The following is a 12,873-nucleotide window of genomic DNA, read 5'->3' as shown; positions in this document are numbered from 1 at the left end:
AAAAAAAAAAAAAAAAAAAAAAAAAAAAAATAGAGAAACCTTGTAGTATAAAATAAAATGGAGTACGTGAGCGTTCGTTTGTATATTTTACGAAAATTACGTTATTTAAATCTTTAAAACTACACTGTTTTACGTTAATAAAATTTCTAGGAAATAATGTGAATTGGTCATTTTCACCACTTTGGTAGTTCTAGCATTAATAATCATGAAAGCAAGAGATGTTCGATAAGGGTGGCGTTAATTGATACTTTAAACATTAACAATTGAAACGAAATTTCAAGCAATCTGGATCGCGGTCTGAATCTCATAAAAATTCCTCGTATCTTTATATTTGGTACATTCGGACAACACGCACATGTTTAGTCTATTAATATTAATTCTGCTAGTATCGCACAATGGAGATTCGCTATTAATCATGCAGTATGAGCGCGTGAGGCCAGCGATGGCCAATTTTAACTGTGGTTAATACTAAATTTACGTATTTTTACGGTTTCCTTACATTTAAATGTCAAAACTTCGGTGTGAGAGATAAGGAAAAGTATCCTTCAGACAAATGTCGACTGATTAGTCACTCGCAACTTGTTTAGTAGGAAAATTAACAGACTGAGAGAGTGAGAAGAATGGGAGGACGCACCGCGAAGAAATAGTGGTGGGGATAGATGCAGTGGAGGGGATAGTTGCACTGGAGGGGATCGATGCAGTGGAGGGGGGTAGCGCTAGCGAACAAGAAAGTGGGGGTAAGGGCCGCCAGTTAGCCACCTCCGCTTTAGATTCTATATTACAAACTATAAACCAAGCTGAAGGATGTTGAAATTTCATTTGAAATAAACTAAGCTGAAAGATATTGAAATTTCATTTTAAGTAGGCCAAGCTAAAAGATATTGAAATTTCATTCCGAATCATAATTTTAAGTTCCAAGGCAAAGACGCAAGTTGATTTCGTCCAAGTGATTATCCCGTTCATACTTCGTTGTTGGATATCTAAGAATTGGCAATTGAACGACTGCGTCATGTTTACGAGTGTTTATTTATACTTTGCAGAGATAAGAGACAAGAAATGCGCCCTCGCGAATCTTATCATGGCTCCTTGTATCCCAATTAAGCAATCTAATCTATTGTTTGTCAAGATTCTGTTTGGATAACCATGAAAAGGATAGACTCATTCATTGAAGTCCCCAAGACTGATCACTATTATTTCTATACTCTAATTTTTACGTCTGCTAAAAAAAAAAATATGTGAATATTTTGCACGTGCAAAATAGATATATATATATAAAGAAAAGAAATATTTCAAATAACAACAGTAAGCAATTAAGCAGCATCGAAATTTTATCGAAACACAAGACAATTAATTAACTAATTAACGCGAACCAGACGAAGAAACTTTCGTCAAATTGATAAAAACTCGCGCGTCGATTTCGGCTCTTGACAAATTGCTGACACAATTATTGTACGTACTCGTGTCATTAATGAATTCCTTTAGGTCGCTTGATTTCTGCCCGCAATCATTCCAGTAAAAAGCAATGCCTTAATTGAAGTTACGCGCCCGTTTCAACAACCCAGAGAGCACACGAACGCTGACGTTATCCAAACGTTAATAGATCGCTATGACATCGAAACGTTAAAGGTAATCTGGAACACGGAGCGACGAGAACCATGTCGATAGCATTTATACATATTCAAGTATACCGTCTTTGGCACACGTTGCGCTTGATATCAACAAAGCAGGTGTAAAACTGGTCGTGGACGTTTCCAACTCGCCCCGGCCGATATTACATTATTTGTACATTTTCTTTCGATGCCAGCCACAACGGTTGTATTGCACGTAACAGAACACACATTACACATCGTATGTCATCATACGAGCATACATTTTGCCGTAATAGTCTTGTTTTTCGATTGATTGCCAACGTGTTCTGATGCACGCTGCGATATTATTTTTCCAAGTCACGAAAGATAGGATTTGTTGACGTTCGAGAGTTGAAATATCTGATTAAACTTTTTAAAATCTTGATCTTGAAGCTAGTTAATCTACCGAGGGCCAAGATTAATCCTTCTGGTGTCAGCGTCAACGTTATGCCATTTGTCACGGAATGTGTTCTTGTTTGTAGAGCATTTCTCGATTGTTGCGTTCTGCGTTTATTGCTAAAAACGAGGATACCTGGTTCAAATTACGAAAAACAGAATAATACGTTCTGACTAAATTAAAATTCGGCTGAAACCTCGACTCGAACCACTATGATTTTCAAGCTGGCTAATGTTACTGACGTTGTTCAATTCTTTCGGAGTGTCGAATATTTAAATATCCGGGTGATTCTCTGTAAACTGAGTCAGTGCAAGAGAAATACGATTTCCGAACTTCCTTTTCCACGTGGACTAAAGTCGAACATCGCAGAAGGCTCAACTCGACATTTCATTTCATTCAGACTACTTCTCATCGTAATTCTTGGACTTTTCAATTTCACGAGATTTAGAACGAGCTCGGTTCTCTGACGAACAAGCAAAGACAAAAAAAAAAAATCGGATAGAGATTTCTATATATCTCTGTCTACGTGGTATTAGAAACGTCACGAGATGTTAGTTGAGGCTGTTGGTACCAAGCAAACGTTCTTGACACAATTACTCACAGAGCAATCGTAAATACATCGATGTACTGTGAGCTGTGGTGATCCAGATTGGTCCGATATCGTAGACGTTCGATCGGCTCTCTTTCCAGACAGAGGAAATCAGAGGAGATTTGCTCCGACATGGGGAAAGGGGAAAGAGAGAGAGAGAGAGAGAGTTCTTGCTCCGCGAGCAATTCGACTTCGATCAGATACTAAACCACATTAAACGGTGCTCGCGAGTCAGAATTACTTTGCCATCGAACTGACGTCCGATATAATGCCGCGGACGATGATATTATTATCGTCTTATTATTGCTTCTGCCACTCCGCCGAAGTGCATGATCGCGCGGAGAGTACAGACAAACGAAAAGGTGTTCCTCTCGTGAGATAATTGAGAAGCCCGTTGTCGCTGAGAATATCTTTTTCAGATTTCGTTCGAACAAAACCTTAACTTGAAACGTAACTTGCTAAAAATACCTTTTTCAGATATCATCTAAACATAATCTAGAACCTTAACTTGAAACATAACTTGCTGAAAATATCTTTTTCAGATTCCGTTCGAACATAACCTTAACTTGAAACGTAACTTCTTAAAAATACCTTTTTCAGATATCATTTAAATATAACCTAGAACCTTAATTTGAAACATAACTTGCTGAAAATATCTTTTTCAGATTTCGTTCGGACATAACCTTAACTTGCTAAAAATACCTTTTTCAGATATCATATAAACATAACCTAGAACCTTAACTTGAAACATAACTTGCTGAAAATATCTTTTTCAGATTTCGTTCGGACATAACCTAAAACCTTAACTTGAAACGTAATTTCTTAAAAATACCTTTTTCAGATTTCATCCAAACATAACCTGAAACTTTAACTTGAAACGTAACTTGTTAAAAATTCCTTTTTTAGATATCATTTAAGCATAACCTAAAACCTCAACTTAAAACATAACTTGCTGAAAATACCTTTTTCAGATTTCATCTAAACATAACATAGAACCTTAAGTTAACTTAACTTAACGTACACATAACTTGCTAAAAATATCTTTTTCAGATTTCGTTCGGACATAACCTAAAACCTTAACTTGAAACATTACTTCTTAAAAATATCTTTTTTTCAGATTTCGTCCGAATATAACCTAAAACCTTAACTTGAAATGTAAGTTGCTAAAAATTCCTTTTTTAGATATCATCAAAACATAACCTAAAATCTCAACTTAAAACATAACTTGCTAAAAATACCTTTTTCAGATTTCATCTAAACATAACATAGAACCTTAAGTTAACTTAACTTAACGTACACATAACTTGCTAAAAATATCTTTTTCAGATTTCGTTCGGACATAACCTAAAACTTTAACTTGAAACATTACTTCTTAAAAATATCTTTTTCAGATTTCGTCCGAACATAACCTAAAACCTTAACTTGAAATGTAAGTTGCTAAAAATTCCTTTTTTAGATATCATCAAAACAAAACCTCAACTTAAAACATAACTTGCTAAAAATACCTTTTTCAGATATCATCTAAACATAATCTAGAACCTTAAGTTAAAACATAACTTGCTAATAATACCTTTTTCAGATTTCATCCGAACATAACCTAAAACCTTAACTTAAACCATTACTTCTTAAAAATATCTTTTTCAGATTTCATCCAAACATAACCTACAACCTTACCAAATTAATACTTATATTAATAAATAAAACTTGCTAAAATTATCTTTTCTTTCAGACTGAATCTTTTCCTTTTTAATTTTCCATTTTGAAATCGGTACCAAACAAACAATTTCAAACGAAATCGTGCATTTTTTCTCTCTGTAAAACAAGCCCGAACAATTAAGTATCAAGATCACACAATGAACTTGCGATATAAAACAAAATTAGAAAGATTAGCGTGTTCGCCTGTTAGAAAAAAAAAAAAAAACGCAACTACTTTTTGAACCAAACACTCTCAACTGAGAAATTAAATTTCTTACAAGTACATCAACAATTTTTCCAGAGATATCGCCTATTGCGAGACAGACTGTACCCGCTACGGCCTGTTTTTACAACGATCCCTGAACAGCAGTAATTCCGGAGGTATTCAGTATCTGGCTCCATAGCCGCGATGAATTATTCAAGATCGATTTGCGACAGATAGCGATCCGTATCGAAGGTTCATAGCCTGAAAGGAGTAACTGGTTTGGAATGTCAAGGATAAGCACCAGTAACGTTCCGCTGGGCGATTGAACCGAATAGAAAAGAATATTTTTAAATCGCCCCCATCATTCCTGCGTTGAAGCCGCGCTCGAGCATAATTTTGTTTGCTCGCTCGCTATTTGTTTGTTCAAAGTTGGCGCTACCTTTCGTTTCGCGATGTCTCTAGATGCCTTTTGACGTTTGACATTTCGGGGAACGCTTAGAAAACAAAGCGCGCCAATCTACAAATATACGTCTTTTTGCGACGATATAGATATTTCCAACTTCTGCATCCAAATTTTCCAGTAATTCCCGAATCTTCGAAAAAAAAAATAGACTGCTCAAGACTCATAGCCCATGTGTCTTAATAGTCATGCACCGAAATAGTCTTAGGCTCGCTATTGACGATTTTGTTTTTACAATTTTTCACGTTGTTATTGGTAAAATATTAGTGTCGTTTTTTTTTTTTTTTTTTTTTTTTGATAACGTACGAAATTTTACTTCATTCAAGAGTTGATAGAGTTTTAATCTATATCATTTCCATCGTTACTGACGATCTTCGACCATCTCACAAACTTTCTATTCTTTGTTTGTAAAATGACGACAAATGAAAATAAACAGGCCTTTCAGATTGAAATCACCGTTCTTTTTAAACCAAGGCACCAGAATAAACTCATAGATCATCAAACGTTTAACACGGAGTTTATCCGTACTTTGCTCTTCCATTCTCATGGTGTTAACTCAAATTTCTTTTCAAAATTGAACAACAAGCGTACCAAATCATCAATATATTGAACTTCAATTACAAGTTATTATTAAATTACCGTCGCCAGATGGCAATGTTTGTTAAATTTGAAAAAAAAGAAGAAGACATTATTCAAGGGTACCCCTGAATACGAAGTTCCTTCTTGGAAGAAACAGTCGAGTGAAATATGTTAAATGAAAGCATCGTAAACCCAGGATAAAAGGCTAGCCAACGGAGAACACGAAGAACTGGGCCGCGGTTTCGGGCAAGAAAAATCGAGCAGAGTTACCAAACGAAACGGCGCGATTTCGCTTTGCGAGGTAGCCGCGGTATCGATCTAGCCTAGAACCGCGCCAGCTGTTTTCTTTTTTTTTTTTTTTCTCCTTTTCTTCTTCTTCTTTTTCGAGCAAATGTACACTTTGCCGGATCGTTGCCTTCCCTCCCCCGTCGCAGGTGAAAAGGTATTATTATGCATAATCACGGGACAATTTGCATAGTAAAAAAGAGATCGTTCGTGAAGGCTGTGTTTCGCGGAGGAGCGATGATGAAACACGCGCGCAGCGATAAAAAAAAGAAACTCACGCAACACGAATTCGTATTCGTCTGTCGTGTGCGGCGATGCGCGATAAAATCGCGATAAAATCGACACTCTCGTTAGACACGATTAGACGACGTTTAACCGAAATGTTGCAGATGTAAAAAGAAGCAAAAAAAAAAAAAAAAAAAAGTATGACGCACAGGCATGGCACGTCTGTTATTTTCAAGTAGAGAAAATATATAATATTTCATTGATCAAATGAAACGTTACAATATAATGCAGCAGCTAACTGTTCTCGCGGCGATTCTTTGATCGTTGTTATTAAGATCGAGAGCGTTTCAAACTTTTACACAGCCATGCCAACGAATAATCCTAAACATACACGAAGGAACTAACACGCGTTCCATCGATAATGTCCGTCATTTTTAAAGGATGTGTCACGCGTTGAGACGACAGTCTCTGTAAAAATAATACCGTTGAAAATATAGATCAATACTCGTGGTCAATCGAGTGACCGAAGTAAATGCAGCAGGCGAGACGAATGTATTTCACCCCGGAACGCTGGGCGTTTCGCGCGGACTCTCGCGTTTCTGTCAAACAATTTTTAAATCATCTTACCGGCTACGATCTACCGTAGGCAGTTTTACGAAGCACGGAGACACACCAATGTTGGGCTGTTGCTGTGGTTGTTGTCGTTTAGCAATTCCAGGCTTCTTTCTCTCTCTCTCTCTCTCTCTCTCTCTCTCTCTCTCTCTCTCTCTCTCTCTCTCTTTGCTCTTGTATCAGCTCTCGGTGGAGTCAGCACGTCGAAACAGCGGCAAATACGCTGGAACTTGATGAGCACGAAATTGCTCGAAACTGTGGCCGAGCGAGACAACGAATTCTGACGGAACACCAGCGGCGGGCGTAACTCTTTCCTTCCTCTTTCTGCAGCTTTATTTATAAAAAGACACCCACCTTGCTTCTCTTCTCTCCTTCTTCTTTTCCTTTTTTCTTTTTTTTTTTTTTCTCTTTTTCTTTTCACAACACACGACCGAAGTTCCAGTTTTCTCTACGACACTTGGCCTCCACTCTTCTCGCCTGTCCCCTATCCTATCGGCTATCCTCCTATGTGTACACGCATAATTTATCGACGATCCGACGTGAAACACCCGTGAAACATCCTGTGCACGACCGACGAAAGAAGAAGAGAGCGAGAAAAAGAAAAATTAAAAGAATTGTAGCGCGATCTATATTACACCGGTGTTTCGGTGGCGATGCGCGACAACGTCGAGGGTCGACGGGACAAGGAGAAACAGAGCATCGGGGAGGGTATGCATTGTCGATAAGCCGCGGGCGAACTTTCGTTCTCCCCCTACTCCGCCGGTACAACGTTCGGGTTCGACCGGGATCACCGGGAAGTCCCGCGCGAAAAAAGAAAGGAAGAAAGAAAGAATTCCTCTTCGAGAGAGGCAGACGCTCTGCCTCCCAAGACGCTGGGATTACACCTTTAACTCGGAATACTCGCGAACAAGTGCGCACTCGAAGAAGAGGTCTCCTCCTGTCTCTCCTCGCTCGTCACGTCTCATTTTCTTCCGTTCTTGCCGCGAGAAGGGCCGCCCCGGCGATTCGTCCGCTCTCGCGCCATTTCGAGGACAATTACGCGAGCCTCGAGCACCCGAAGAGAAGAGCGGAGAGCTACCGCCTCGAGTGCAAACCCTGAGAATCCGAAATTTCGTGAACCCGGTGAACTGTGAATCGAAAGCTGCTGCTGCTCCCGCGGCTTAGACGCCTCCCCCCCCCTCAATCTTCCCGTCCCAGCCGCCCTTCCTCGCTCCTTGTCTCTCCCCTTTTCTCCCCGTTCTTCACTCTTCGTTGCCTTTGCCGCGACTCTTGCTCTCTAAAGGATACAAGTTAACAACAACAACATCGATGATTTTCGTCCCGACGAACGCGACCATTTTCGTCCTGACGCGCCTCTTGTTAATTACGAGCGTGCGTACTCGGCTTCACCGAGGACGAGACGATCCTCGCTTCCTCGAGGACCCACAACAACCGAAGAGTGTTTCTCTCGCTTCCTTTCCGTATCCTCCGGTGCGACCCACAGACACTGTGACCCCCTCGTCCAGCGTACGAACGACGCGCTGGGGCATCGATCACCTCATTGAAACGAGCGAGCTGCTGAGATTTTGTTACACGTCGTCGCAGCGAGAGAGAGAGAGAAAGAAAGAGAGAGAAAGAGAGAGAGACAGAAGGGGTTGATGATACAGAAAGAACGAGAAGCGAGAGACTTGGCAGGGATGAAGAAAGAGACAAACCAGGAGAAAGAGGAAACCAGGAGACGAGAGAAGAGAGGTAGTATAGGAAAGGGGGAAAGAAGAAGAAGTAGACGCACAGTTAGAAACGAATTTTCGAGTAGGGGAATTTTTCTCTGTACGGGCGAGCACGCAACTCTCTATCGAACGCGTGTGCCTTTTTAGTAGCACGTACGAATGCGGCGGAGCTACTAGCTAGCGCGAGGTAAAAGAGACGAAGCGAGGCTCTCCCCGAAGCTGATCCTGCGTGCTAAACGAGCCGCCTCCGCTGCCACCCGGCCCCCACCTATCCCCCTGTCCCCGTTCCCCGCCAACTCCCCTCGGCCATCCAGACATCGCGCATCCCACCCACAGAGCATTACCGTGGCCTCCACCACCGTCACGACCCGCCGCTATTCTAACCTCTACCGCATCCACCGCCGACGGCGCTCTCTACTCGCCAACCTTACCGTTTTCTTCCTTCGTTACCTTCCTTCCTAACCTTCTCACCACCACCACCACCACCACCTTCTCCTCGTTTTCGCCTTTTTCTCCCTTCTCCCTTCTCCCTTCACCCTTCAACGCCTTTCCTCACCCGTACTTCCGGTCTACGCGGTGCGCCGTTTTCATCATTCACGCACACCGTAACTTTCGTGTCATGAAAGGGTGTCGCACACACGCTAATTTCCTTGGCGGGAAAATCGCGAGAGCGGCCACGAAATGTCCGACTCTCGTGCACACGTTGGTTCGTTCGGGATCGTTCGGGATCCATTGGGAATGCTTAACGTTGTATTTCGTATTTAAGAAAAAGAGTGTTTTTTTTTTTTTTTTTTCTTTTGTTTTCGGTGGACCTTGAGTTTTTCTTTTCTTCTCCTTCTTCTTTTAATGTGTTTGCCCACTCTGCAGATTCGTATTTTTGTAAATACGTAGTTTTTCTAATTTAAACGTTTTTACAAATTCATATTTTTGACAATACATAATTTCTTTATATGTACGCCTGAAAATTTGTATTTTTGTAAATACTCAATTTTTTAATATGTTCGTCTGCAAATTCGTATTTTTGTAAATACATAAGTTTTTAACATGCCTATCCTGCAGATTCGTATTTCTGTAAATACATAATTTTTTAATATGTTCGCTTACTCTGCAAATTCGTATTTTTGTAAATACTCAATTTTTTAATATGTTCGTCTGCAAATTCGTATTTTTGTAAATTTTTTAATATGCCTATCCTGAAAATTCGTATGTTTGTAAATACTCAATTTTTTAATATGTTCGTCTGCAAATTCGTATTTTTGTAAATACATAAGTTTTTAACATGCCTATCCTGCAGATTCGTATTTCTGTAAATACATAATTTTTTAATATGTTCGCTTACTCTGCAAATTCGTATTTTTGTAAATACTCAATTTTTTAATATGTTCGTCTGCAAATTCGTATTTTTGTAAATTTTTTAATATGCCTATCCTGAAAATTCGTATGTTTGTAAATACTCAATTTTTTAATATGTTCGTCTGCAAATTCGTATTTTTGTAAATACGTAATTTTTTAATATGCCTATCTTGCAGATTTGTAATTTTGTAAATACATAATTTTGCAATTTTTCTGTATTATGTGAATTTAAATTAGCCTCTCACACTTCCTAATTTTTTTTTTTTTTTTTTCTTCTGATATTTTCGCCTTTTCAGAAGTTGGTCAGGTCGGAAAATGTTCGGTCTTTTTAAGATATTTGGTTTTGGTCTATCTTAAAGATATCCCCTCGTTAGAATCGCATTGGAAGAAATTCGTGGACTTTCAATACTTTCTCGAAACACGAAGATAATTTTCGAAAAAGTATCCAACGTAAATTTTCCGTATGTAAAAATCAGAAATTTCATGTAACACGTTCGAAGATCGTTACTTGGAACAGAGGCAAAATAATCCGGTTCATTTACAATCGAAGACCAGCAAAAAGACGCAATAAATAAGTAGATTGAATTTTAGATTTCGAAGAGTACTTCGTTATCTTCTGCTTCGCCTTTTTTGGGTCTACTTCCGGTAGATCAAATCATTAAGCACACGTAACCTTCATCGCGAAGAATGTCTCGAGCTGAATTTCCTTGGCGGGAAAATTAAAGTACAGGACGGCACTGAAAGACCGACTGATGTAAAACAAAAATAACTTTTACAAACACATGTTTTCCAAATTTTTTATTATTTTATTTGGAAATATATATAATTGATGGATTTTTTTCCCCAGTATTATGTGTGAAAAATAACATTCCTCAAATGACCAGAGAAAAAAGAAAAAAGAAAATAAGAAAGATTGAAAATGAACGAGTTATAACTTTTTCAAACCCTTTTTCAACTTTTCAGCGGCTGTCCTGTATTCACTTGAAGACGAAAAAAAATCTGATTCGTTCGCGATTGAAAATTATATACGAAAACACGCGACAAATTGATTGAACTTTGATTGAAAAAGTATCGTCAAATTTATCGCTATTCTAACCACTATACTGCATTTATCACACCAACGACGCTTTACTCGTTAATCTTTTTTTTTGTTTCCTCTTCGTTATCCCCTGCTTCGCCCTTCTTTCTGTACCTTTCAGATCGGATCACATTATTAAGCAAAATTTCCTCGGCGGGAAAATTAAAGTTACTTATTCGAAGACGGAGAAATCTTCGTTGGCGATTGAAGATTATACGGAAAGACACGACAGATTAGATTGAATTTTAAAGTTCGAGGAGTGAACGGGGGAAAAGCTAGCGATAACTTGGATCTATCATCTTTTTAACAAGGGATTTTACAATCGGCCGGGACTGAGAGACAACTTCCCCGAGAGTTGAAACGGGGGACACGCGGCGAACGAGTCTGCAAGTTATTATTTGCCGAAGTTATAAAGTGAAATATCGCGCGCATTGACGAGCACGAGCCTTTGAGACAACCTTCTCGTTAAAGGGGGAATTTTAGACGAATTAAACGGAGAGAATTCACGGGGATCTGTTTCAAACTTGGAATCCATCTCGCGGAATCATTTATGAAATATTATGGCGTCAAAGAACGAGCGTAATGGAATATGTAATAACGCGAATGTCAAACTGCAACAACGACGAAGAAAGGAGAAGAACAGAGACGAAGAAAAAAGAGAAAGAAAGAAAAAGAGGAAATATTTCCCCGGAGATGAACTCTATGCAGCTGCGCGAGAGTGAAGTTACTTTTGCACGAAAAAAACCTATGAATATATTCTCCTCGAGAGCGAATTTCACGTCCCATAAACTAAAATCCCATAATCGTAAATATAACAGTCCAGTTAAAGGAACAGGCGCAGAGGAACAGTGGGCCAAGAAAGTGTTTTGGCGACATCTTTACGAAAATAAAATGATACATTCTTGACCTCGTGGAGAATCGAATCTCGTTTAGAAGTTCGGATGGAAAGTAGAAAGTTATTTTCGTTTAATTAAAAATCCATTTTTAAATACATATTTGAATGCTATTCGTTGGATTAGTGCTTATTTGATACTGACGATGAATTGATGAACAAATTATCTGCCCCTCCGACAGAAAAACTGTCATCTTCATATTTTATAAGTTCCATTCTGTCTGAAACTTTTATTCGCACGAACGTTCGTCCATCCGTTCTCATCGGCGACACCTTTCGAAAAACTTCCACGATTCGTAGAGAAGTTCCTTGGCTTTCTCTCGAGATCTGCTCCAAATTTATGCAAAAGTATTTTATTTACATTCCATTTTCTCGAGTACACACGATTCTTGAATTTTCACATATGACTCGTATTGTCATCGTATGAAACCCAATTGCTATTGCACGCAGTGTAAATTATTTACAGAAATATCCCTCGCTTCTGTATGTACTTTCAACGATCTCGATAGATCTGAAAATGTTGCGCTTCCTCCAATCAACGAACAGGCGGAACGTTTGGAGAATTAGCAAACACTTGGAACGAACGACGCCTTTGTATTATACAGCAGAGGGATTTAGAGGCAGCGACGAATTCTTTGTTGAACGAGCGGCGATCAAAGGGTTCGAAGCCAGCTTCGAACCGGCAAGACCAGCAGCTTGCCTCGAACGCTGGCGAATCTAAAACGACAAAATGCCACTAATATCGATCAACAGGCTCGTTGCTGAAAACTGTTGTTGGTAACGTCAATACGAGGCAACGTCGTGTAATCAGGTCATGGATACTGAAATCGACTGGGACAGGGTCGCCATTGTGTCTCTCCCTTCCTCGTTTATATTCCCTGAAAAAAAAAAAAAAAAAAAAAAGAGAGAGAGAGAGAGAGAAGAAAAAAAAGGAAAAAGGAAAGAGGGAGGAAAACTCGTGCGTTTTTTTCATACACACGTGTGCGTGGATTGCAGCTTGGAAAGCAGCCACGAGAAGTACGCGCATCCGTTCGCTCTCTCTGCAAGTTTAAGCATTGGAAAAACGAACAAAGACTCACTACTCTCGCAGCTGGTTGCGTTAGTGCTGAATTCGTGTTTCCTTCTTTTTTATTCTTTTCTTTTCTTTCTTTTTTTTTTTTTTTTTT

The 12,873-nt window shown here is 39.2% G+C and overlaps 1 long non-coding RNA gene across 1 annotated transcript; it reads right to left on the bottom strand.

Annotated features, from left to right (window-relative positions):
• Positions 1-6,771: 6,771 nt before the first annotated feature.
• Positions 6,772-8,591, bottom strand: LOC122536577. The gene is made up of 2 exons (XR_006308424.1): positions 8,447-8,591; positions 6,772-7,235 (listed from the first exon to the last, which is right to left on the bottom strand). It is a non-coding gene; the product is annotated as an uncharacterized LOC122536577 (long non-coding RNA).
• Between the last annotated feature and the right edge of the window lie 4,282 nt (positions 8,592-12,873).

The sequence above is a fragment of the Frieseomelitta varia genome, unplaced genomic scaffold (genome assembly GCF_011392965.1).
Source record: "Frieseomelitta varia isolate USP_RPSP 00005682 unplaced genomic scaffold, Fvar_1.2 scaffold_157, whole genome shotgun sequence".
NCBI classification, from domain to species: domain Eukaryota; kingdom Metazoa; phylum Arthropoda; class Insecta; order Hymenoptera; family Apidae; genus Frieseomelitta; species Frieseomelitta varia.
The sequence above is the reverse complement of the archived record's forward strand: the minus strand, read 5'-3'. Positions and strand labels throughout refer to the sequence as shown.